The sequence below is a fragment of the Staurois parvus genome, unplaced genomic scaffold, assembly GCF_062004578.1.
Source record: "Staurois parvus isolate SC_StPar_1 unplaced genomic scaffold, SC_StPar_1.0 ptg000562l, whole genome shotgun sequence".
Lineage (NCBI taxonomy): Eukaryota > Metazoa > Chordata > Amphibia > Anura > Ranidae > Staurois > Staurois parvus.
The window spans coordinates 421,854-449,093 of NW_028318358.1; the positions used below are offsets into that span (position 1 = coordinate 421,854).

Here is a 27,240-nt window from a genome sequence, read left to right on the forward strand (position 1 = left end):
ACAATGTTACACAACGAAACCATTAATCCTTTGTCAGCAAATGAGAAGCAAAAAGAATTTGCACCGCAGCTGATTTTAGCTACTGTACTTCTCAAACACAACAAATGTGTATGTAACAAGGAGAAATCTGCCAACAAGGAATGCAATTTAAATAGTTTCTTAAAGTGAACCTTTAATCAGAGAATTAAGTCCTGCTAGATCTCTTCAGGATGGCCGCTATTGCAGGTATGGCTATGTAAAACATTCAAAATAAGCACCCATAACAGACTGTTTCATCCTGCTCTGCACATGCTCAGTTGCTATTTTTTGCACTGTGCCAAAATCAGAGCTGCCAGAGGCAGCTCTGCTATCAACCTAAAGATTTACTACTGCTATGTTATGGATAACATTTTGCTTTAACAGTTTTTTCTAATATTTAAAATAAAGTATTGCTGAGGACAGAGAAGTATGTGTTTGGTTTTATAATGTTAAGTACATGTAATGTATAATGTTTATTTAGTAAGTATTTTAATTTTGTTTATTATCCCGAGTACAAAAAAAAAAAGAAGTGTCATTTCATCTAGGCAAATTTAAAATAGTGCATATTAACAGGTTAGGTTTACCATTTCTAGCAAGTGGATGGCAGTCTAGGAAATTCCCCATGCTTTATTATTGTTCAGCAATCAGATTCTATTATTTAACCGCTAGCTTACAGGGCACTTATACCCCCTTCCTGTGCAGGCCAATTTCCAGCTTTCAGCGCTGTCGCACTTTGAATGAAAATTGCACAGTCATGGAACACTGTACCCATATGAAATTTTTATCATTTTTTTGTGACAGATAGAGCTTTATTTTGGTGGTATTTATTCACCTCTGGGTTTTTTTTTTTTAAACAAACCAAAAAACACAGAAAATTTTGAAAAAAAAACAAAACTTTTTTTTCTTAGTTTTTGTTATAAAATTGTGTAAATAAGTGATTTTTCTCCTTCACTGATATGCGCTAATGAGGCTGCAGTGATGGGCACTGATAGCTGGCACTGAGGAGGAGGCACTGGTAGATGGCACTGATGGGCATTGACAGGCATCACTGATGGGCACTGAAAGGTAGCACTGATACATGGCACTGACAGGCGGCACTGATAGGTGCCACTGAAAGGCAGCTCAGATGGGCACTGATATGTGGCATTGATATGAGGCACTGATGAGCACTGACAGGTGGCACTGCTGGGGCTACACTGATCATCAGGGCGGAAAGCAGATTACCAGCTCTCCTCTCGAGCTGTCAGCGTGACAACTCGAGAGGAGAGAAATGCCGATAACCAGCATTTCCCTGTTTACATGTAATCAGCTGTGAATGGACACAGCTGATCAAATGACTGAGCCGACATCTTCGGCTCTTTCCGTGATCCGCTGTGTCCGAGGGACACAACACACCAGCTATCGCCGCGCTGTGCGCTCCCTCAGCCGTGCATGCACGGTGAGAATGGGAGGACGTCATATGATGTCCTCGCAGAACGAGAGAACCACCTTGCGTCCGTCATATTACTAAAGGCAGACGGGAGGTGGTTAAAGAAGGAAGGGCTAAACAAAAAACCTACTATAACCACTTGACCCCCTTCCCAGGGCATTTTTTGCTATTAAGCACTGTGCTACTTTAACTGGTAATTCATTGATCATGCAACATTGTACCCAAATTATTTTTTTCAGAATAGAGCTTTCTTTTGGTAGTATTTAATCACCACTGGGTTTTTTAACATATAAACGATAAAATACTGGAAATTATAAAACACAAAAAAACTATATTTTCTACTTTTTTAACTTTCTGTTATAAAACATATCCAATAAAATAACATTTCTTCATAAATTTAGGCCAAAATGTATTCTGCTACATGTCGTAGGTAAAAAAAAAAAAAAAAAAATCCCAATAGGTGTATATTAATACTATACTGGTGATCAGCAATTTATAGTGGAACTGTGATAGCGTGGCAAGTTAGCTGGGAGGTACACTGACAATAGTGACACTAATAGAGTGATCAGATATAATACTGTACTAACACTGGCTAGGAATGGTTTAAAGTGTTACTAAACCCAGGACTCTGGATTCACTATATCACGTCTCCCTCAGTACACAGAACATAGAAGTGCAATTATTTTAGTAAATATAAACTGCTAAACACATTTTCTCTTCAGCATTTTGAGCAGTCTTGTGACTTCAGCAGAGCACTGGTTAAAGCTTGAAGGAGGAGTTTTTCTTTCTGCTCTAGGAGGATGCAAAACCCCTGACCCTCTGTCTGGACAGTGTTGATCACATGCACTCTCCCAAAGAAAAGAAAAAAAACATCTCTAGCAATACATACTAAACTGAGCATGAGCACGTGGCCATGGGCTCACTCTGTCTTATCAGGCGAACATTTGAACAAGAGGAGGGGCAGAGAACACAGGATTTTCTTTTTCCTGCTTTGCAGAGCCCTGTGTTGTTATATATATATATATATATATATATATATACATATACATACACACACACACACACACATAGGACTCTGCTGTGATTGGAAACAGCTGATCAGCAGGTCTCAGCCATAAATCACTGGCTGGGACCTGCTGACAAAATCCCGCTGTATCTAACCACAGCGCAGGTCAGCAGCGGGTGCACTCCCAGACCCGGAGGCTGCCTTGCATTTATTTACGTTGCTGAGCCTGCAGCTGCTGCCATGTGACAGTAAATCTACTGGGACAGGGCGACAAGCGGTTAAAATACCACCTCTCCCTCACCCAAATTACATTTTAGCATAAATAACAAGGTAAATACCTTTTTTAAAATGTTTCTATGTGGTCATGGAACCACAAAGCTCTGACCCCTTAGTGTGAAAGGGTGGATGCAGCTGCTAGAATGGAACGCTCCACAGAAAGTTGATAAGTAAAGTTGATTTTAATGTGTATGATGACCAAAAGGCTGATAACACGAGTGATTCTGCTGCTACAGACACATCGCCAACAGCAGGATCGCTAAAAAGGCAGCCTGTGTGTCCCTATGGAAATGCTCCCTCTGTAGCCACACACAAGATGGCGCTGGTCCGCTACCGAATCTTGAACGCCATCGATAGGGGCATCTTCTTGCTGTGTGTGGCTACAGACGGAGCAAATTTATAGGGACAAACAGGCAGCCTCTTAGGCTAGGTTCACACATCTGATTCCTGCATGTAGGCAGCCTATTTATTTCAATGGGGTGCCTTACATGCAAAACCGCAAGGTCCCTGACCCTTTTTTCAAATCATGCCTCATGCGTGAGTGAATGCGCTATTTTGAAAACGCACTGCAACCAGATGGCATGGTACTTCTGTGCCATGTGATTCAATGCCGGCAAACGTACTGCGTTTGCAAACTGCGTTTGGGGTGTTGCTAGCATTGCACTGACACCTACTACAGGGCAAAAGTGGAGTCTGTTTTGAACGCGGTGCAGGAAACACAGAGTGTACATTTTCCACACTGCGTTCTGGTGTAAACTGGCCCTTAGGCCCAATTCAGTTATCTCATTGTGGGAATGAGCGTTTCCGCTTGTGGTTTTAAAAGCACAATTTACACACGTTTCCACGTCTCATGCATTGGACAACTCATTCATTTCAATGGGCTGCCCTATGTGAATTTGTTGCACAAAAGAAGCTCCTGCTCCTTTTTGAACAAGCTTAGTGTGATTGAAAATTTACAACCCCCAAATATTATATATATAGTTATTAGCAGAGGCCCTAGAGAATAAAATGGTTTATGTCACACGGTATTTGCGCAGTGGTTTTCATGAATTTTATTGCACATAAACACTATATAATACCTAATTTTTGTTAGAATATAAAAGATGGTGTTACACCGAGTAAATAGATACCCAACATGCCACACTTTAAAATTGTGTATGCCTGTGGAGCAGTGCCAAACTACAGTACCTAAAAATCTCCATAGAGGAAGCTTTAAAAGCCTTTACAGGTCACCAATTCAGAGTTACACAAGGAGGTCTGGAGCTAAATGTATTCTTCTCACTCTGACGTTTTCGAGGATACCTCACAAGTGTGGTGCGATCACCCTTTACATATGCATGCAGGACTTACATTTACGCATGGGGGAAGGAGGCACTTTAAAAAAAAAAAAAATTTTCACAGAATTTATTTGAAACTTTTATTTTTACACTATTACTTTATTTTTTGGGGGGCAATGACAGGTCCTCTTTATGAACCACAAATCTCTCCTTTGGCCTCCAATGAAGATTAGACACAGATCGGTCTGACCTGCTGCTTTCCTGGCCACTAATGGCCATGTAAACAAAGAGTTGAAAGTGGAAGAAACAAAAATGCTTCTGGGGCAGGAAGGAACCACTTCAATTGTGGGGGGAGGGGGGCGCGTTCTCTGCAGAAGTGATCGAGTGGCTATTTAGCCACTCCAATCACTTCTGCTGAAAAGGGAATCACCGGCTGCAAACTTTGATACTGAATGATGCATGTGCAGGCATCATCCCAGTATGATCACTTGAACCCGAGCACGTCATGATGTCCTACGGGTGGGAAGAGGCTAAACATGCGTTTTGCACCGCGTTTTGTGGGGCCAATAACAATGGCACCTGAACGCACGATTCTGAACCGACTAAAATGCCTTGTCGGCGTGTCCACTAAATAGTGCGTTTTGCCTGCAGGTGGAGGAACACGTGCACTTCTGACCCACTCAAATGTTAAACCAGGCTTAGCCATCCTGACGCTGGCGACTTTATTGACTTGTCTGTGATTGGATCATTAGTAGCAGTCACCCGTCCAATCTCAGCCTAAGCAGGAACGTTCTCCAAAAAAGGCCTGTCCCTTCCAGTCAGAAGAGTTGTAGAGATGGCTGGGCATGGTGTGTGGTCAGTATGACTCCCAGAGGACACAACGATCGTAAACCGTGATGAGGCAGGCAGCCCTCACGGTGACATCACTCACCTACCGGTCAGGGTTGGCGGGGCCGGGTCTCCCGCTCACTGTTGATATCGAAGACGGAAGACGCGTAAACTGACAATAGAAAACACAAACACACAACCAGCCAGACTCCACCCCCCGGCTCTCTGCGTACCTCGTGAGCGGAAGCGGAAGCGCCGTGTTTGTTTACTTACGTGTGATTGGTGTATGGTGCCTGGTGGAAAGAGAAGAGCCTTCGCCATGGAGTTCCTGTGTTATCAATTGTTCGCACATCCCCTAGCATGGCTCTTGGACTTTTGTTTACAGCGGAGACGGATCCTTGTGTTATGTATATGACGTCCCTTCCCGGGGAGCCTGAGCTAGTGCTGTGTTAGTTAATCTACGAATGTCATGGGATGGGGCTGGCAGTTTAATTAACCACTTGCCTTCCGGAGGCTTTACCCCCCCCCCCCTTCTGACCAGACCATTTAATATATATAATTGACAATTGTGCTGTCATGCACACTGTACATAAATTAAATTTATGTCCTCCCCCCATAAACAGAGCTTTCTTTCGGTGGTATTTGATCTGTGCAGTTTTAATTTATTGCGCTACAAACAAAAAAATGACCGACAAGTTTGAAAAAAAAAATATTTTTGACTTTACTAGAAAACATGTCAAGTAATAAAAATGTAAAAAATCAAATTACTTCATAAATTTAGGCCAAAATGTATTCTGGTATGTTTTTGATAAAAAAAAAAAAAAATCCCAATACATGTAATTTAATTGGTTTATGTGAAAGTTATAGCATCTACAAATGGCGGTATGCATACTGGAATTTTTTTTTTTTTACTAGTATATTAGTAGTGGCGGGACTTATAGCGGGACTGCGGTGGGCATTCTGACACTGGGTGGGAACTAACTGCCACTGACATCCCCAGTGACACTAATACAGTGATTAGTGCTATAAAAAGCACAGACACTGTACTAATGACACTGGGCAGGAAGGGGTTAACATCTGAGGCGATCAAGGGGTTAACAGTGTGCTGTGTTTTACTAGGGAGGCATGCTCTGCAGAGAGATACAAAACAGCATGTCCATGCTGGCAGGAGAGACCTGTGTTGTTTACACACAGGTCTCTCCCATCAGCTTTACTGACAATCGCTGTGTGCCAACTAGGAATCATCAGCCGGGACCCCATGATTGACATCCCTAGCTGCCAATAGCGGTGTGGGTAGGGCAGCACGGTCGCCCCCTACCTGGAGATGCAAATCACGTATATATACACGTGATTTTGCACAGCCCTGCCACCCTGTAGCAGTACTTCTAATTTTTGTGTTCTGTGAGTTCAGTAATTTTTTTGTTCTGTGAGTTTTAGATGAACTCTTTACATTCTGCTACAGCTGTACATTCTCCTAGCAAACCTCTGCATAAAAACAGGGATTTTTGGTTCATATGTATTGCAAGGTTCATACTGCCTAGCTGTGCCAAAGTGATCCGTCTCTAGTAGGGGTGAGCTGAGGCATGTCCAGACTTGAGTCCAAACTCTCCTGAGCTATCCAACTGGGAAGCTGTGACAGCTGACAGCCAATCATAGGTGGAGGAGGCATTCTCTGCTCTGCCGCTGCACATATGCAAGGGGCGGGGAAAGCATCTGCCGTCAATGATTGGCTGTCAGCTTCCCAGTTGGATAGCTCAGGTGGGCCTGGACTCGTGACCAAAAGCGTCTGAGCTTGTCACTGCTCTTTAGTCATACTCCATTGTATTCTGTGCAATAAGCACACTTTAGTGGACATGTAGTGCCAGTATGGGGCAGATAAACAGCTGGAGGAAAGCTACAGACTCAGGTTTGATCACCTACCTACTGTACAACATGCAATATAAATTGAAAAGACAATATATCTGTACACCCCCCCCAAATTATGGAAACACCAGGTAAAAGAACACAATTGTTACCTGTAGTGCCTATGAAATGTGTTGGCCTTGGACCCTTTGTTTCTTGGGTAATTTTTACAATAAAGCATTGTCGTCCAAATGCCAGGGGCATGAGAAGTGATGATGTCATTTCTTTAGCCAAAGGAACAGAGTCACAAGCTATTCTGCTGAGAGCATGATAAAAACTTGTTTATGGAATGAACCGTGTTTATAATGTAGTAATCTCACATTAGGAGATAAAAACCTGTTTAAGGACATCTAAGTTAGAAATCCTTAAGTCTGGGGGAGATGAAAAGAGGTTTTGGGGTAGATAAGAAGTAAACGTGTGACTTTTCAGTTAACAAATATGGTGGTTGAACATGACTGTTATCCTCACGGAACCCTTCTGCTAGCTCCTCCTGTGGTGGGTGTGGCACCGCCCACTATTGGACCGCTTCCAGAAAAAGGGTTTATAAGGCGGAGGTCCAGGCGAGACCAGTAGAAGCTCCCTTAGTGGCCAGAGGACGCTCTGACGCTAGGATTTTTACCAAAGCTATATGGGCTTATCGACTGGTCACGCCTATGGCTTCTCCGTGACCCCCTGGGCAGTTTGGTTCAAATGGTATTTGTTCCTGCCAGCTTCCACATAGTTTCGGTAATGTATTCTATGCTGTAAAGCAGTCAAATGATGTGTCTATTTCATGCTGTAATGCTCACATTATTATTTGTGTGTGTTATGCAGATTGTAATGACTAAAAGATATATCCTCCTGTGTGTCGTGTGATAATAAAAGTGGAGGTTCCAACAGTGCATGATTATTGCAGTTGGATACTGTTATTTCTTGGAGTGCCAGGTGAATGCTATGATGTGCCAGGGCAGGTATTCATTTGGTAGATTGTCTTTCACAATACATAGAACATGTAATGGTTTAAATGCTGACTAAAAGTACCTGCACGACTGCATGTTGATTGTGTGCGTGTATATGACTTATTTTTAGTAATTGCACCCATCACTATTACATTACCTAATATGGTGTTGGACTGCCAGTGGCATCCAAGACAGCCTGAATTCTCCTTGCAATTGACAAATCAAAGTCTTGGATGATGGATAATGGAATCTGATATGACTCTTCATGCTAAAATCGTTCCAGTGGTCATAGGGATGCCAGAGGCAGAAAACAAGCCCAAACCTTGTTCTCCAAAATTGACCATAGTGGCACTATGATATTGAGGTCCAACGACTACGGCACCCAAGGAAGGTGCAAGGCTTCGTCTGCATGCTTGTCAGACCACAATTTGACAACACAAGCTGTGGAAATCAGAGCATTATCATCTTGGTAAATGGCGCCGTCTTCGGGAAACAGTGTCTGCACCATGAGGTGCACATGGTTGGCCAATATTTGTACATAGTCGCTGGCAGAGACTCTACCTTTCAAGGTGGTGATGGGGTCTGCAGAATACCAAGATACGGCTGCCCAAATTATTGTGCTGCCACCACATTTTAAGGTTTGCACAAGACAGTCCTGGTTGTAAGTTTGGGATGGTGTTTGCCACACATAAACACGTCTGGTGGTTGGCAATAGGGTGAAGCTCGATTTATTGGACCATATTTCAGTCTTCCATTGTTTGAAAGTCCACGATTATTGGGAGTTACATCCCTCTCTCCTCTTCTGAGCATTAATATCAGTTACTAGTGGTTTGGCATTTGCAGCTTGCCTGTGAAAGTTTTGCAGTTACCTCTGTACAGTTTTTGTGGACACGGGCTTTGGAAGACTAAGATTGGGCTCTGCAGTCACGTTTGCAGTAGTTGTTTTCTTATTTTGGGTCACAATCCTGTGCAATGTCCTTTGTCTCTTTTGGTCAGGTGACCATGTCAACCACGCTTTTGCTTATCAGGCGACGGTTTCCCGGAAACTGTATATGCCGTCATAACCTTCGATACTGTACCTTGCGACACTACAAATAAATTGACAACTTCAGTCACAGAGGCACCAGCTAAGCGGGCACCAACAATTTGCCCTCTTTGAAGCTCAGTAAGATCTGACATTATTTATTTAATACAGGTACTTGTATAACGCCATCAATTTACACAGTGCCTTACATATACATCTATATATATTTTGTACATTCACATCAGTCCCTAACCCTCAAGGGGTGTACAATCTAAGGTACCTAACTCACATTCATACATACACATACTAGAGCCAATTTAGACAGGAACCAATTAACCTACCAGTATGTCTTTGGAATGTGGGAGGAAACTGGAGTACCCAGAAGAAACCCGCACAGGGAGAACATGCAACTCCAGGCAGGTGGCGCTGTGGTTGGGATTAAAACCAACGACCCTAGTACTGCATACTGTGTAAATTTGCTGTCCCCTCAAAATAACTCACCACACAGCCATTAATGTCTAAACCGCTGGCAACAAAAGTGAGTACACCCCTAAGTGAAAATGTCCAAATTGGGATTAAAGTGTCAATATTTTGTGTGGCCACCATTATTTTCCAGCAGTTCCTTAACCCTCTTGGGCATGGAGTTCACCAGAGCTTCACAGGTTGCTACTGGAGTCCTCTTCCACTCCTCCATGATGACATCATGGAGCTGGTGGATGTTAGAGACCTTGCGCTCCTCTACCTTCCGTTTGAGGATGCCCCACAGATGCTCAATAGGGTTTAGGTCTGGAGACATGCTTGGCCAGTCCATCACCTTTACCCTCAGCTTCTTTAGCAAGGCAGTGGTCATCTTGAAGGTTTGTTTGGGGTCGTAATCATGTTGGAATACTGTCCTGCAGCCCAGTCTACGAAGGGAGGGGATCATGCTCTGCTTCAGTATGTCACAATACATGTTAGCATTCATGGTTCTCTCAATGAACTGTAGCTCCCCGGGGCCGGCAGCACTCATGCAGCCCCAGACCATGACACTTCCACCACCATGCTTGACTGTAGGCAAGACACATTTGTCTTTGTACTCACCTGGTTTCCGCCACACACACTTGACACCATTTTAACCAAATATGTTTTTTTATCTTGGTCTCATCAGACCACAGGACATGGTTCCAGCAATCTATGTCCTTAGTGTGCTTGTCTACAGCAAACTGCAGGCTTTTTTGTGCATCCTCTTTAGAAGATGCTTCCTTCTGGGACGACAGCCATGCAGACCAATTTGATGCAGTGTGTGGCTTATGGTCTGAGCACTGACACGTTGACCCCCACCTCTTCAACCTCTGCAGCAATGCTTGCAGCACTCATATGTCTATTTCCCAAAGACAATCTGGATATGACGCTGAGCACGTGCACTCAACTTCTTTGGTCGACCATGGCGAGGCCTGTTCTGAGTGGAACCTGCCCTGTTAAACCGCTGTATGGTCTTGGCCACCGTGCTGCAGCTCAGTTTCAGGGTCTTGGCAATCTTCTTAGAGCCTAGGCCATCTTTATGTCGAGCAACAATTCTTTTTTTTAGATCCTCAGAGTTCTTTGCCATGAGGTGCCATGTTGAACTTCCAGTGACCAGTATGAGAGTGTGAGAGCGATAACAGCAAATTTAACACACTTGCTCCCCATTCACACCTGAGACCTTGTAACACTAATGAGTCACATGACACCAGGGAGGGAAAATGGCTAACTGGGCCCAATTTGGACATTTTCACTTAGTGTTGTACTCACTTTTGTTGCCAGCCGTTTAGACATTAATGACTGTGTGTTGAGTTATTTTGAGGGGACAGCAAATGTACACAGTTATACAAGCTGTACACTCACTAATTTACATTGTAGCAAAGTGTCATTTCTTTAGTGTTGTCACATGAAAAGATATAAAATATTTACAAAAATGTGAGGGGTGTACTCACTTCTGTGAGATACTGTATATATATTGTGACAGTATGAACGGCAAAGTGATGGATGGAGGATATGTGTCACCTCGCATGAGGTCATACGGTGAGGGGTAAGGTGGAGTCCACTCCGGGTTTTCGGGGCCACAATGGCAGAGGTGGTTCCGGACCAGAGTTTGGGCTCCACTGATGACCACCAACAGGTGGTATAAATAAGACAGGGCTGGAGCAAGGAGTCGCTCGTGGCCTGGGACTCAGCTATTCTGAGAGAGCTGTGTGTACTATACCTACAAGGAAAGGTTTGCTTTTGTTTTGGTGACAGGGAGAAGCCCTTCACCTCTGAGAGAGGAAACGTCTTCTGTTTAGTTAGTGGCTGGATGGCAAGGGTTTATTTTGATGTTTTGTTTATTTTTGATATTTTTTGCAAACCTTTTAAATAAAACTGACAACCAGTCAGATTTTGACGAAAAAAAATTCAAAAATAAACAAAACATCAAAATAAACCCTTGCCATCCAGGCACTAACTAAACAGAAGACATTTCCTCTCTCAGAGGTGAAGGGCTTCTCCCTGTCACCAAAACAAAACAAAAGCAAACCTTTCCTTGTAGGGATAGTACACACAGCTCTCTCAGAATAGCTCTCTGAGTCCCAGGCCACGAGCGACTCCTTGCTCCAGCCCTGTCTTATTTATACCACCTGTTGGTGGTCATCAGTGGAGCCCAAACTCTGGTCCGGAACCACCTCTGCCATTGTGGCCCCGAAAACCCGGAGTGGACTCCACCTTACACCTCACCGTATAACTTCATGCGAGGTGACACATATCGTCCATCCATCACTTTGCCGTTCATACTGTCACAATATATACACACACACGGCATGTCTCGCGTTGAAAATGGAAGTGATGTAACATTCTCTTGCTTCCGCTGTGTGATGAAACACCTAGCTAACAGGTGGGAAGCCTCACTTTAGTCATTCACCGCATGCTCTGCTGCTAATATGGAGTCATGTGGGCAGCACAGTGGCTAAATGGTTAGCACGTCCTCCTGGCAGTACTAGGGTCGTTGGTTTTAATCCCAACCACGGTAATGCCCATGGGTTCCAGACTTCAGGCAGTCATTGCCAGTAAAGGATTAAAAATGAATATTTTATTTATGATTATATTCAATTTCTCAATTACTCTTGGTCCTTTGAAAAAGGGGGTTGGCTACTCTTAAGAGCTGTAATTCCTAAACCCTTCCTCCAACCCTCAAATTAAACCTGAGAGTGTGCACTTTCAGCCCATATCCATTATATAACTATAGCTTGAATATGTCTTGGTAAATACGTGTATAAAACTAAAATTGTGCCTGTGTCCAAATATATATGGACCTAACAGTATATATATATATATATATATATATATATATATGAACTGGGAATAGGTAGCAGGGGTACAAAAGCTCCCAAGGGTGAGTCCACTTTTAGGTACAGGAACTAGTCTGTTGAGGTAGTGACAATAAGTGCAGTGTTTATTGGTGCTATTTACAGGTGCTGTACAGTGTTTCATGAAATAAACAAGGCAAAAACAACAAAACAAAATCCTAGCCGTGTTCTGGCACTCACTACGGAAACACAAATTCTGACTAACAGGCTAAAGTGTGGTCCTAACTCTTATATTTGAGAGATTATTGGGACAGCACAGTGAATAAGGGGTTAGCACTTCTGCCTGGCAGCACTGGGGTTGCCGCTTTGAATCCCAAGCCCTGAACTGCCAACCCAGAGTTTGCATGTTCTCCCTGTGCCTGTGTGGATTTCCTCCAGGTTCTCCGGTTTCCTCCCAAGCTCCAAAGACATGCTGGTGGGTTAATTGGCTCCTTTCTAAGTTGGCACTAGTAAGTGTATGTATGAATGTCATCTTAGAATGTAAGTTTAGTAACCTTAGACTGTAAGCTCCAAGAGGGTTAGGGAATGATGTGAATGTACAATATATATGTAAAAGCTGCGTAAATTGTCGGCGCTATATAAGTACCTGTAATAAATAAATAATGTTAGATATGTCACCTGGCTGTACCAGCCAGGAAATGGTGTATCTGAAACCAGAAGTGACAAAAGTATCATCTCTTTCAGCCTCTTTGTTTACAGGTGAGATTGATGCATTTATATGCCTTGGTCTCTCACCACTCTCCATCCTGAAGCCAGTGGTTATGGTCCTGGTAAGAGCTGGGAACCTGCCAGCAAAATCTGGCTGAGCAGGGAGCAGGAGCTAGGCGGAGGCTGTTTAGCAGTTGTTAGTAACTTGGCAGAGGCCAGCTGAGTTGTGGACCAGATCTTTGTAGATACTGTTGTGCAGCAGGCAAGATTTTGGCAAGCTGAGCAGTGAACAGTCTCTCGGTTAGGGGTTGGTTGAAAAATGGACAGCATGTTGGCAGGCACCAGGTGGGCAGTAGACAAGGGCAGAGGATCTCAGTAGAGGCTGGTTGATTAAAGGGAAATTCCAGGTATGACTAGAATTACATAGTATAAATACATATTTACATTGGTCTGCCTTTGTTATTTTTGATAAGCCAATTCTGTGAGTCTGATTTAACTGAATTACTAAGGCCTTCAGGGACAAGCAGCATTAACCTGCCATTTTCAATGCTAGGAGAGCTAAGCGCCTAGTATGGGTAATCAAGACAATAAAATGGTGTATGGACAAGGCACATTTCTAAATTCAGGGATGTCAAGTAACAAAATGAAACTAGGATCAAAGAAATATTAGGATGTTATACACAGCATTTAGCTTGGTTTGTAATAGTTTTGGTAGGTGAATTAGACACAAGGGCAATTGAAGCTAAATAACAAACAATGCAAAAGGAACTGAACGTTAGGTCACTGCTAATATGCTACTGCCCTGATGCCCAGCACCCAGCCTGGCAGTGCTCTGCACGTGGGCCATTGTGCTCCAGATCTCTATAGAGGTTTGGGACACAGTGGACTGCCCACTGAGTGACCGCAGCTCTGGCTTGCTTGACCACTTGCAAATCTAGCTGTCCATGACAGCCAAATTCCAGCACTTAGCCCAGGAGCTTAAGTGATTGGCTCCTGGTCTTCTGTTCCTCCTACCCTCAGCAGCAGAGCCCTGCAAACACAATGCAGAGCAATGCTTCTGCATTGTGTTTACATAGTAAATGGTGTCACATGAGAGGTCACAGCCTTTCCTCTTTGTTGGAAGGCCAGGTCAGAGTTGATGCAACTCTGTCCTGTCCCCCCATCTGCAGCAAAAGATCACTGATATAAGGATCTATTGCTGGCTAATTGCACCCAAGAATTGAACACTTTTTTTAACCTTTTTCCACCTGGCCAATGTACTTAAACAGCCAGGCAGATGCTCTCTAGTTCTGGGTGGACGTACCTGTACACCCTTCCAGAAACGTGCCTCATGTGTGCCCCCTAGGGCACGCAGTGGTGAAAACTGTGACCTTTGTTTTCAGCACATACAATGGATCGCCGAACACAGTACCAGGCTGCTGTGAGTGGCTCTGGTACCATGTGATTGCTATGACCAATTACGGCGATCACAGTTACAGTAGTAAACAAGGCTGTCATTCAAGATGCCTTACTGCTGTGGGAGCTCTATGATTGGTAACAGCAATCACATGGTAAGAGGGACAATTACAGTGGCCCTGTACCATGTGATAGCTGTGACCAATCTCAGCAGTAGACAAAGGTTTCATGAATGAAACCCTTGAACAGTGTTACTGATTGGTTATTCCAGTGATGATCACTGTATAAGCAATCAGAGTGTAAAAAAAAAAATCTCTCATTTTCCCCCCAGAGTAATGCAGTGTCTCTATGGTGACACTGCACTGCTTTGGTGGCAATATGTTAAAAAAAAAGTTATAATTATTGTTGTACATACTGTCACCAGAGCAATTGCAGTGTCAATATGGTGACATTGTACTGCTGTGGCAGTGATCATGTACAATGGTTGGCTGCTCTGATATCATTGTATGTCAGTGTTGCCAACCATTATCTTTAATCACTGCCACAGCAGTACAATGTCACCACACCAGTACTGCCAGTCAGTATCCCTAATAACTACCATCCACTTACTGTGTCCCTAAGCACCGCAGTCCACTGACCACTGACAGGGTCTATAATCACCGCCACATAATCACTGTCACCCACTCACAGTATCCCCAATCACCATCACAGGCTCACTGTTGGTAATCACCATTGCACCAGTCATATTGTTACTAATAACTGCCACACTGGTCATAGTGTCTCTGATCACCACCACACTGGCCATATTGTCCCCAATCACTTCCACGCCAGTTACAATGTTCCTGATCACCACCACACCAGTTACAGTGGTCATGATCATTGCTGGTCTGGGCTTCTGTTCCTGCTACCCTCAGTAGCAGAGCATTGAAACACAATGCAGAGCAACGCTTTTGTATTGTGTTTACATACTAAGTGATGTCACAAGAGATGTCATAGCTCTTTCTTGTTGTCTGAATGCCAGGACGGAGTTGATGCAATCCTGTCTTATCTCCCGCCTGCAGCAAAATATCACCAGTATACTGATCTGTTGCTAGCAGATTGCATCAAACAATAAATCACCTTCTTTAACCAGTTCCTGCCTGGCAAATATACATAAACAGCCAAGCAGATGCTCTCTTGTTCCGGGAGGGCGTACCTATATATCCACCCAGAAGCATCCCTCATGAGTGCCCACTGGGGTGCGCAGTGGCGTGAACTGTGTTGTGTCCAGTAGATCATTGAATACAGTACCAGGCTGCTGTGAGTGGCCCTGGTACAGTGTGATCGCTATGACCAATTACAGCAATCGCAGTTACAGTAGAAAACAAGGCTGTCCTTCCTGATGCCTTACTGCTGTGTGATCTCTGTTATAAGTCACAGCAATCACATGGTACCAGGTTATATTGTCCCTGATCACCGCCACACCATTGCAGTGTTGCCTCTGCCTGCTACCTGTACTAACCCTGGTCTGTTTTTTTTTTCCACATTTCTGCCTGCTGCCTGGACCGATCCTTTGCCTGTTTGTTGACCTTGTCTTTGCCTGTGGCCTGCACTGACCATTCTGCACTTCCCACTGACTATGTTACTGCGAGACACCAGGCCAGTAAACATGACATTCCTGGGGGCAGTCATGTACCAGTAGGCTAGGCTTGCTTGGCTTATAGGAACTGGGACTGCTATAGGAGACGTTACATTACACTATATTCCCTGACCACTCGTATAGAGGTGATGATTACAATACATTGATTTTCCACAATTGGTTGATCTGTGTGATACACAAGATACAATGTCTGGAACATTAAAATGGAAAAAACAGCAGTGAGCGCTAATCCTGAAAGCGGCTAAGCACTCTAAGCAACCAATAAACTTAAAAGCAATAACATAAAAATAGTGCAGCGCTAAAGTAGTGACAATAAGACAGAAAAAAGTCCACTAAAAGTCTTGGTCATATGAACGTATCCAGTGACAGATGTGGATTCCGAATTGGTGATCCGTGTGGAAATGGCTGGAAAACGCACTCACCAGAAGTAAGACACATAAACGCAGTGTGCATTTGAAGCTCATGGATCTTCAATCCAGAGGGAAGTAAAGCTGGTCTGGTTACAGGAATGGTGGATCCCTCCTCCGTGAATGCAGCAACAGATCTTCCTTCTCACGATTAGATGTAGAATTCCAGGGACCAGGTTCTGCAAGCAAAAGCTCCTCAAGGGAGTTTTAGGGAAGGACACCCATAGTGAAGTAGGTAATAAAAGGCAGCTTTATTCAAAATAATGATATCCAATTCAAAGCAGGCAGGTATCATAAAGATGTGTCGGCAAGACAACCACATCTGTCACTGGATACGTTCATATGACCAAGACTTTTAGTGGACTTTTTTCTGTCTTATTGTCACTACTTTAGCGCTGCACTATTTTTATGTTAATGTCTGGAACATAATTAACCCAGACAGTGAAAAAACTCACATGTGGTATTGCCATACTCGGGAGGAGTAGCAGAATGTGTTTTGGGGTGTAATTCTAAGCATGCCCAAGCTGCGTGTGAGAAATAGCTTAGTATATTGCCAACTTTGTGTAAAAAATGACATTTTCTTTTCTTTTTTCACATTTTCCCAAAACTTGTGGAAATAAAAAGGAAGTATTCAAAACCCAACACGTCTCGTAAAAAAATACCTTGGGGTTTTTACTTTCAAAAATGTTGTCCTTTTTTTGGTGTTTCTGCTGTCCTGGTGCTCCAGGGCCTGCAAAAATGTGATAGGTAGTCGGGAAATTAGATGCGTAACTTATGCCCCTAGAACGCTTGAAGGTGCTCCTTGAATTTTGGGCCCCTCTATATGACTAGGCTGTGAATAAGTACTTGGGAGGAGTAGCAAAATGTGTGTTGGGGTATGCCTGTGCTGTGTTTGAGAAATATCTTATTAATTGACAACTTTGTGTAGAAAAGTTTCCAGTGTTTCCACTGTCCTGTGGCTCAAGGCCCTTTAAAAATGTGATAGGTATTCAGGAAATTAGATGCATGTTATGCTACTTGAAAGTCCAAAGGTGCTTTCAAGCCTGTGAAAAAAAGTTTCACGCATGTTGTATCCCCATATTTAGCAGGCATAGCATAATGTGTTTTGGGGTGTAATTCTAAATATGCCTATGCTGTGTATGAGAAATACAGGTGTTAGACAAAAAAAAGGAAACATTACATGATATGCAGGTGTGAAAGTGACAACATGATTCACGCTGAAAGCAGAAATGATGTAACATTCTTTTGCTTCCGTTGTGTGATAAGACACCTAGATAACAGCTGGGAAGCATCACTTTCATCATTTACTGTGTGCTCTGCTCGTGATACAGTCATGTCAGAGTGTACTGAGCCTCAAAGAAAGTAAATAGTTGGTGTCCAGTTAGCTGGTGCCTCTTTGACTGAGTTTGCCATTTTATTTGCCGTGTCGCGAGGTAGAATATCAAAGGTTATGACGGCATATACAGTTTATGAGAAAACATCGTCTGATAAGTATAAGCACGATCGACATGGTCAACTGAATGAGAAAAAAGGACATTGTGCAGGATTGTGACCCGAAATAAGAAAACAACTGCTGCAAAAGTGACTGCAGAGCTCAATATCAGTCCTGTGAAGCAGCAGTAGTTTTCTTATCCTGGGTCACAATCCTGTGCAATGTCCTTTTGTTTCTTTCGGTCAGTTGACCATGTTGACAGCGCTTATCAGACGATGTTTCCCTGGAAACTGTATAAGCTTTTATAACCTTTGATACTGTATCTCGCGACACGACAAACAAATTGGAAACTTCAGTTACAGAGTCACCAGCTAAGCGGGCACCAAAAATTTGCCTTCTTTGAAGCTAAGTAAGCTCTGACATGACTCCGTATTACAGGTGAAACTCAAAAAACTTAGAATATCGTGCAAAAGTTCATTTATTTCAGTAATGCAACTTAAAAGGTGAAACGTATATATGAGATAGACTCATTACATGCAAAGCAAGATAGTTCAAGCCGTGATTTGTCATAATTGTGATGATTATGGCTTACAGCTCATGAAAACCCCAAATCCACAATCTCAGAACATGAGAATATTGTGAAAAGGTGCAATATTCTAGGCTCAAAGTGTCCCACTCTAATCAGCTAATTAATCTATAACACCTGCAAAGGGTTCCTGAGCCTTTAAATGGTCTCTCAGCCTGGTTCAGTAGGAATCACAATCATGGGAAAGACTGCTGACCTGACAGTTGTGCAGAAAACCATCATTGACACCCTCCATAAGGAGGTAAAGCCTCAACATGTAATTGCAAAAGAAGTTGGATGTTCCCAAAGTGCTGTATCAAAACACATTAATAGAAAGTTATGTGGAAGGGAAAAGTGTGGAAGAAAAAGGTGCACAAGCAGCAGGGATGACTGCAGCCTGGAGAGGATTGTCAGGAAAAGGCCATTCAAAAATTTTGGGGACTTTCACAAGGAGTGGACTGAGGCTGGAGTCAGTGCATCAAGAGCCACCACAAACAGACGGATCCTGGACATGGGCTTCAAATGTAGTATTCCTCTTGTCAAGCCGCTCCTGAACAACAAACGTCAGAAGCGTCTTACCTGGGCTAAAGAAAAACAGACCTGGTCTGTTGCTCAGTGGTCCAAAGTCCTCTTTTCTGTTGAGAGAAACTTTTGCATCTCATTTGGAAACCAAGGACCCAGAGTATGGAGGAAGAATGGAGAGGCACACACTGCAAGATGCTTGAAGTCCAGTGTGAAATTTCCACAGTCTGTGTTGATTTGGGAGCCATGTCATCTGCTGGTGTTGGTCCACTGTGCTTCATTAAGTCCAGGGTCAACGCAGCCATCTACCAGGAGATTTTGGAGCACTTCATGCTTCCTTCTGCAGACGAGCTTTATGGGGATGCTAACTTCATTTTCCAGCAGGACTTGGCACCTGCCCACACTGCCAAAAGCACCAAAACCTGGTTCAGTGACCGTGGGATTACTGTGCTTGATTGGCCAGCAAACTCGCCTGACCTGAACCCTATAGAGAATCTATGGGGCATTGCCAAGAGAAAGATGAGAGACATGAGACCGAACAATGCAGAAGAGCTGAAGGCCGCTATTGAAGCATCCTGGTCTTCCATAACACCTCAGCAGTACCACAGGCTGATATCTTCCATGCCACGCTGCATTGAGGCAGTAATTGCTGCAAAAGGGGCCAAAACCAAGTACTGAGTACATATGCATGCTTATACTTTTCAGAGGTCCGATATTGTTCTATGTACAATCCTTGTTTTATTGATTGCATGTAATATTCTAATTTTCTGAGATTGTGGATTTGGGGTTTTCATGAGCTGTAAGCCATAATCATCACAATTATGACACATCACGGCTTGAACTATCTTGCTTTGCATGTAATGAATCTATCATATTAGTTTCTCCTTTTAAGCTGCATTACTGAAATAAATGAACTTTTGAACGATATTCTAATTTTTCGAGCTTCACCTGTACTAGCAGCGCAAGCTCTGAATGACGAAAAGAGGCTTCCCACTTGTTAGCATGGTGTCTCATCAAACATCAGAAGCAAAAGAATGTTACATCACTTCCGCAAAACACTTATTTTGCCTCCTACTAAATTGCTTGGACTGTCTACTTAAACAATTGTGTCATTTGGGGGGTATTTGTACTGTCCTGACATTTTAGGGCCTCAATAAAAGAGATAGGCAGTCAGTACATCAGGAATGATACATTTCCAAATATACAGTATATATCAGTTTATAGACTAACTTTCACACAGACTAAATAATATACATTGATTTGGGTTATTTTAACCATTTCAATACCGTGCAATTTTACACCTTCCTGCCCAGGCCATTTTTCAGGTTTCAGCGCTCTCACACTTTGAATGACAATTGCGCGGTCATACAACACTGTACCCAAACTAAAATTTTATCATTTTCTTCACACAACTAGAGCTTTCTTTTGGTGGTATTTAATCACCGCTGGGGTTTTTATTTTTTGCTAAATTAACTAAAAAAGACCAAAAATTTTGAAAAAAAACCACATTTTTCTTTGTTTCTGTTATAAAAGTTTACAAATAAATAATTGTTCTTCATAAATTTAGGCCGAGATGTATTCTGCTACATGTCTTTGGTGAAAATAACCCAAATTAGGATGTATTTTTTAGTTTGTAGGAAAGTTATAGAGTTCACAAACTATGGTATAGATCTGAATATTGATCAATCCTGAAGTACTGACGGCCAATCTAATTTCTTGAGGTCCAAGAATGTCAGAACAGTACAGATATCCCCAAATGACCCCTTTTTGCAGAGTAGACAGTCCGACGTACTTCATAAGAGGCATGGCGAGTTTTTTGAAGTTGTATTTTTATGTCATAATTTTTCGGAAAATGAAAAAATTAAAAAAATTATTTTCACTATTTTTTTTTTTACATACTGTCACCAGTGCAGTACAGCGTCATCATATAACTGGCATGGCGGTTAACAGGGACACTGACTGGTGACAGTATGAAAAAAAAAAAATATATATATTTTTTTAATTTTTTAAATTTTTTTATTATATTTAATTTTTTATTACATTTTTTTTTATTTTTTTAAGATTTTTTTTCATATTTTACTATGACCAAAGTAGTACAATGTTACCATAGTAACACTGTACTACTTTGGGGAAGTGATCAGTATTTTTTTTTTTTACAATTTGTTTATAGCAAAGAATTACTTAGCTATGAGCAAGCATTTACCTGAATGAAATCGATTCATTCAGCTTTTTTGCTTTTTTTTTTTTTTTTTTGCTTAGCTGTGATTTGGTCACAGCTAATCACATGTGCATGTGATTAGCTATGACCATTCACAGCTAGGCACTAGTATACAATGGATGGCATCATGAATGAAGCCATCCATTGTATACAACTGTCATGTGACCTGCTGTGATTGGTCACAGCAGGTCACATGGTACCAGCAACGGGAGCCGGTACTCGGATCTGTCATCGGCCGTGTCCAAGGTGCACGGCCCGTGACAGATCCCGCTGCTGCGCCCCTCTGCATGACCGCAAACGGCGCATGTGCGGGAGCACGCCAAATGGCGTGCACCCGGAATGAAGAGGCACATCTGAAGCCGCCAAACGGCCATTGGCCGGGCGGCTAATGGTTAATTAAAGAAATGTAGCAGTATAAATTTTGGTCAACATTTTTGAAGTAAAGTTACTTATTTACAAAGCTTTATAACAGAAACTAAGAAAAACATGTTTTTTTCCCAAAATTTTCAGTCTTTTTTTTTAGTTTATTTAGCAAAAAAATAAAAAAAAACTCTGGTGATTAAACACCATAAAAAAAAGCTCTATCTGCCCCAAAAAATTATACAAATTTCAGTTGGGTACAGAGTTGCATGACTGAGTAATTGTCATGCGTAAATTGAGGTCGCTATATAAATAAATAAATTCAAAGTGTGATATTTGGAAATTTGCCCGGGGTAGGAGGGGGGTGAAAGTGTCCAGTATTGAGGTGGTTAAAGGCTAAGTTCACTTTTTTTTTCTCTAAAATACAACTCCTCTATGTACCAATATACCATTAACCACTTGCCCACCAGAGGATTTACAACCCTTCCTGACCAGACCACTTTTTGCATTACTGCGCTGCGTTATTTTAACTGACAATTGCATGGTCATGCAACACTGCACCCAAATGAAATTTACGTCCTTTTTTCTCCACAAATAGAGCTTTCTTTCGGTGGTCTTTTTTTTATAGGGCAAAAAATAAAAAACACATAGCTGATCAAATACCGACAATTTTGAGAAAAAAACATTATGTTTGACTTTTTTCTATTAAGCGCTTCCTGTCCACCCTATAGCAGAAGTACTGCTACAGGGCGGCACGGGTGCACAAAACCACGTATGTATATATATATGTGATTTTGCATTTCCAGGTAGGGGGCGCGTGCCCTACCCATGCCACCTTTCGTGGCCTCGCCAGTCAATTACCGGGTCTCCGGCACCCATGATTGCCGAGGATCTCCAACGGGGAGGAGAACTGTTTGTATACAAAACAGTTCTCCTCCGTCAGCTCGTGCTCATTTTTTTTTTTTTTAGCATTGATCACTGTACTGGTGTTACTGGGGATGTCAATGACACTAAATCAGTTAGCCCAATATCAGAATGCCCACTGCAGTACCGCAATAAGTCGCTGATTACCGCCATTACTAGTAAAAAATAAAAAAAAAATTCCAGTATATATACCGCCATTTTGTAAATGCTATAACTTTCATGTAAACCAATTAATTTACACATATTGGGATTTTTTTTTTTTTAGCAAAGACATGTAGCAGAATACATTTTGGCCTAAATTTATGATGAAATTAGATTTTTGAATTTTTTTTACTGGACATGTTTAATAGCAAAAAGTCAAATTTTTTTTTTCTGAAAATTGTCAGTCTTTTTTTGTTTATAGCGCAAAAAATAAAAAATGCACAGGCAATCAAATACCACAGAAAGAAATCTCAATTCATGGGAAAAAAAAAGGACATAAATTTAATTTGGGTGCAGCATTGCATGACCACGCAATTGTCAGTTAAATTAACATGCCATAATGCAAAAAATGGCCTGGTCAGGAAGGGGGGTAAATCCTCAGGAGATCAAGTGGTTAATCAGCCACAGAAACTGTGTAACTAATAAGTGACCGGTTTTAAAGGGATGAGGTGGCAACCCTACTCCATTCACATCTGTGCATTTCCAAACAAATAGCAAACTGCACAGAAAACACTCACTTTGCCGTGCGTTTTGGAAATGCTCATAGCACTTGCAGCGCAATTAACCTCTTGCCAACCGCTCTATAGCTGAATGACGGCTATAACGTGGTTGTCCAGTTCTGGGAGGGTGACATATAACGTCCTCCCCGAACGTGCCTTCCCGTGCCCTATGGATACAGCTGATCATGTGATGAGGTAAAGGACCAATCACAGCGACCTTTTTCCATGTGATCAGCTGTGTCCAATGACACAGCAGATCACCAAGTAAATACAGTTGCCGGTTATCAGCAGCACTTTCTTCACGCTGTCACAACAGGAGGAAAGTACTGCCGATAACCGGCAATTGTCAGAGAACAGATTGGCACTGATGATCAGTGCCCAGCAGTGCCATCCACCAGTGCCCAGCAGTGACACCACTAGTGCACAGCAGTGCCCCCATCAGTGCTGCACAGCAGTGCCTCCCAGCAGTTGTGCCTATCAGTGCCCAGCATTGCTGCCCGTCAGTGCCCATCATTGCTGCATATCAATGCCGCCTATCAGTGCAGCCACATCAGTGCATATCAGTGGAGAAAAATGACCTGTTTGCAAAATTTTATAATAGAAACAAAGACATTTTTTTTTTCAAAATTTTTTTGCTCTTTTTTTTGTTTATAGCGCAAAAATAAAACACCCAGAGGTGATTAAATACCACCAAAAGAAAGCTCTATTTCTGTGAAAAAAATTATAAATATTTCATAAGGGTACAAAGTTGCATGACTGTGCAATTGTCATTCAAAATGTGACAGCGCTATAAGCTAAAAATTGGCTTGGGCACAAAGGGGGTAAAAGTGCCCGGTAGGCAAGTAGTTAAATGCCATGCAACAAACATGCTGCAAGTGCACCAAAAAGAGCTGTAAAAAACGCACCATCCTCCACTCTAAAAAGAAAAAAAAAAAAGTTCTGGAGTTCCCGCTATGTTGAGGTGTGAATGGGGCCTGACAGTTGAGTGTCACAATCCACTCCATCCTCCTATGTACTTGTATAAGGATGGCCACCAAAACTAAGAAATAGGCGGACACACCTGAACAATCTGTTCAGTTAGTTTCAAATCAGGCAGGCCCTTGCACTACATAACTGGTAGATCTAAAGGAGATTATACAATCAGATTGTACAGAAAGTGGGTGAAAATAAAACAAGAGGTGGTATAGTAATGAGGGAGGTGTGGTCCAAACAGTTAAGCACACCCTATTCTATGATGCACTAAGGCAGTGCATGATTGGAGATCATTTATAGGAAGTCATGGAAGCAGAAAGCATTTTTTTTTAATTCAAACATAAACATGGAAAAATCAAACTTTCCGTGGATGGCAAGTGAGAGATAAGAATACTGGGATGGCTACAGCAGAAAAGACATTAAAAAAGCTTCTATTTTTTGTGAAAATTTAAATTCTGCCCGAAAATGTGAACTTTAAAGCAGACTGCTCATTTCTATGAGTTGGCAACACATCTTAAAGTTGTATTAAACCCACAGCATTTTTTAGTATAACACATTGAGCACAATAAAATCAAGCGGCGTGTTGTTGGTGCTGTGATTCGGCACAGCACCGCTCACTCATCAGGTCCAGGCCAATGATTTTTCACCTGGACCTGCTGATCGGTTCTGTTTTCAAAACACAGAAAATTATTAAATCTTCTCTTCTGGAGCCCTTTTCGGTTCCAGAGAGAGAAGAGAACAGATCAATGGTGTCCATTTATCATGCAGCAGTAAATGACCACTGGTCAGTTTTCTGGCATTGTCAGAGGAGACAGTTCTCCTCTGAATGCCTGCTCATGAAGCGGTGTGGATCACTTCTCCTAATGAGGAGAGAAGTGATCTACAAACGCTTTGAACTCTAGAACATGTTCTCTACTGATAATCTCTGTTTCCTAAACCATTAATGATCTAAGGTCAGCAACGATCCTCAGGATCGCCGCTGATCTCAGTTTCATAAAAGGACAGCTATGTGAGTAGAAACGGCACACTGACACTAAAACACAGTTAGGCACATTTTAACCCCCTGAACACCCTCCAGTTAACCCTTTCATTGCCCTGTCACCAGTGTCATTAGTACACTGTACAGATTGTTTTACTAATCACTGTATTAGTGTCACGGGCAACTTTAGATAGCATTAGCGTCCCTCCCAGATGAAGTCAGATTGCCCGCCACATATTCACCATCACATTTAACACTTTGCTTGCCAGGAACACTCTCACAGATGCACTATAAACCTTTATTACTAGCATAGTGTCTGAACGGATCAGTATCTTTAATTAGATCAGAACTATACTAGCGTCCCCAATAGTACAGTGTCATAAAAAATAAAGAGCAGGATCAGCCCTGACACCTGCCAGCACCTGCATCTAGCCCCCCCCCCCCCCAGCAAATGCAGTGTCAGTAGATCACTGCCACTTGACACATTGCACATAAAACTGCAGCATTAGCAAGATCAGGCCTGATCTCTGCTAGCACTAGCAGTTAAATTTTATTTATAGCAGTTCAAGCAGTCCCTGAAAGCCAGGTGCTGTTTTTCCCATGGGTAGCACTAGGTAAATGTAAATTTAGTGGCCACATGTTCAAAGAAAGGTACACTAGTGAAGAGGCCTACATGATTCTGAGTATGTCAGATGAGAGCAAAGAAGATTCCTCACTGACAGCATCAGGCTCAGAATACAACCTGTAGAGAGCAGCAGCACCCGACCAGGTAATTCAGACGATCGAGAAGAGGTCCCTGCTAAGGCCAGGCATACCAGATCCTGTGCCTAGTTTGCTGAGGTGCACCCATGCCGCCCTTTAGTAGTATATCTGCTATAGAGTGGTCAGGAAGCAGTTAATATGCATTTCCTACATGTTGGCAGTACAACCGTTCTTACCCTGATTCCTGATCCAAAAGACTTTGCTACACTAATAACACATAACAAGCTGATAAAACACAAGCATTAAATCACTGAAAATTAGCCATTCAGGAGGGAAGGAATGACATTGCTCAGGAAGCATCTGAATCGGTTGCAGAAGTCTAGGCAAAAGGACAGAAGGAAAACGGGATCCAGGTACCTGGCCAGATTTGGAGCTACCAAGACCTGAGTAATCCATTTGCTCAGACACTAAACAGAATTTGTATTTCTACCGGGGTGATGTCATGTGATGTTTACACTGGAAGATGACTTCTCTAACCCAAAGGAAAAGATTGAGGCCTGAGATTCAGAGGTGAGGGCAGTGGCTGGTTTGTTACAGCCAATAAAGATCTCCGAAAATCAATGGCACATCTATCCATTTGCTAAAATTTTGTGGTTTAAATATGGAAACAGTAAAAACACATATCAAAGACTGAAAACAGCCTTATATATTTACAGAATGTAGAACCAGATGCATCAAGAATACCATACAAAAACGTATGACGAAAATGAGGTGACTGAACAGAAATCCATTTGTTTCCAAGACAACCCCGAGATGTCCTTTTCCTGCCCTCTTTTGCTGTAAACAAGTAGAATGGGAAAAATAAGAGAGAGGGAGAGATGGGGGGATGAGAGGTGGGGGGGGGGGTGAGACGGAGAGAGGGGGGTGAAAGAATGGGGGTGAGATAGGGGGTAAGAAAGTGAAAGGGGATGAGAGAGATGGGGGTGAGATGGAGAAGGGGGGTGAGATGGAGAAGGGGGATGAGAGAGATGGGGTTGAGACGGAGAAGAGGATGAGAGAGATGGGGTTGAGACGGAGAAGGGGGATGAGAGATGGGGGTGAGACGGAGAAGGGGGATGAGAGAGATGGGGGTGAGACGGAGAAGGGGGATGAGAGAGATGGGGGTGAGACGGAGAAGGGGGATGAGAGATGGGAGTGAGACGTAGAAGGGGGATGAGAGATGGGGTTTGAGACGGAGAAGGGGGATGAGAGATGGGGGTGAGACGGAGAAGGGGGATGAGAGAGATGGGGGTGAGACGGAGAAGGGGGATGAGAGAGATGGGGGTGAGACGGAGAAGGGGGATGAGAGAGATGGGGGTGAGACGGAGAAGGGGGATGAGAGATGGGAGTGAGACGTAGAAGGGGGATGAGAGAGATGGGGTTGAGACGGAGAAGGGGGATGAGAGAGATGGGGTTGAGACGGAGAAGGGGGATGAGAGAGATGGGGTTGAGACGGAGAAGGGGGATGAGAGAGATGGGGTGAGACGAAGAAGGGGGATGAGAGAGATGGGGGTGAGACGGAGAAGGGGGATGAGAGAGATGGGGGTGAGACGGAGAAGGGGGGTGAAAGAGTGGGGGTGGAGATAGGGGGTAAGAAAGTGAAAGGGGATGAGAGAGATGGGGGTGAGATGGAGAAGGGGGGTGAGATGGAGAAGGGGGATGAGAGAGATGGGGGTGAGACGG

The 27,240-nt window shown here is 42.9% G+C and overlaps 1 protein-coding gene across 9 annotated transcripts in view; it reads right to left on the reverse strand.

The window, feature by feature from the left end:
* Nucleotides 1-27,240, reverse strand: part of TMEM106C (transmembrane protein 106C) — a 79,667-nt gene that overhangs the window by 32,723 nt on the left and 19,704 nt on the right. For 4 of the 9 annotated variants that reach the window (XM_089691367.1, XM_089691370.1, XM_089691372.1 and 1 more), the window contains exon 1: nt 4,942-5,069. The exons of 1 other annotated variant lie outside the window; for it this stretch is intronic. The gene's annotated coding sequence lies outside the window, so the exon portion shown is untranslated. Of the gene's footprint in view, nt 1-4,937; nt 5,076-27,240 lie in introns of those variants that run through there. 4 more of the 9 variants (XM_089691369.1, XM_089691371.1, XM_089691373.1 and 1 more) reach the window with 2 other exon arrangements.